Below are 1,043 nucleotides of genomic sequence, written 5' to 3' on the forward strand. Positions count from 1 at the left end.
TAGTTCTAAGTTTCTTCAAATGAGTAATGTTCGTCTAAATTTTTAACCACCTGTAGTACAATGAAATGAATTTTATTGTGTTACAACGGGAACACTTAAGTTAAGTTGTGTTGAGTTAAGAAAAATTTCGTTAGGTTCTGTTAAGTTAGATTCATTTGTAGGTTAAGATCGAGTTAACCTATTCAATATAGCACACATTTAAGACTGAGAACCGTACGCTTACATAGCTACACGTATGGTTGAATTTCATTCGGCTAGGTTAGGCTAGGTCAGGTTTTGTTAGGTATACTCGAACAGGTTTGTTGTTAACCTTCAATTCACTATTTTTGTAAAAATTATATTTTTTTAAATAATGTTTGAAATTTCCCTACAATTATAAATTTGTCAAGAATTTTTTTTAACTTATTTATATAGTATTTCGAAAATTGCTCTTTTAAAAGAAACCAGTCGAGGAATTAATTTAACTTTTTCATTTAACTAAATTCTGAATTGATTTAAAATTTATTTATTTTTTAAATTTATTTACTATCTCGAAAAGGTCCCTTTTTTGAAAAGAAACCGTAAAAGAAATTAATTAATTTCAACATAATAATAAATATAATAATTTTAGGCCCTCATTAATTTTAATATTTTCGGCGTGCAAAGACAGCCCCGAGTCAGCTATAGATATAACTGGCGAAGGCAAGCGCGAGAATCGAGAAACAGCAAATCACCGGCACTTTCGGTTTGGCTCGCCTTGGCCCCACCTCTCCCGTAGACGTAGGCAAAGGACGCGGTTGCCATAGAAACATCGAAAAGTTGAAGAGGGCAGCACCTCGAGGCATGCAAAAATGTAGTTAGATATGTATATTTCGTTCTCCCACTCCGACCTCCCGTGCCGCATCTATGCTTATAATATTTTTGCATTTACGATTTTATAGAACTATTCAAAGCTTAATGATCTAGTTGATCTTTCTTTTATCCATTGTATTTTCTTGTACAACTTAAATTTCTAGAATATACATAGAGACTTAAACGGTTAGTTTAAGTTCTCTTTTAAACTA

This window comes from Belonocnema kinseyi, chromosome 3 (genome assembly GCF_010883055.1).
Source record: "Belonocnema kinseyi isolate 2016_QV_RU_SX_M_011 chromosome 3, B_treatae_v1, whole genome shotgun sequence".
Taxonomy (NCBI): Eukaryota; Metazoa; Arthropoda; class Insecta; order Hymenoptera; family Cynipidae; genus Belonocnema; species Belonocnema kinseyi.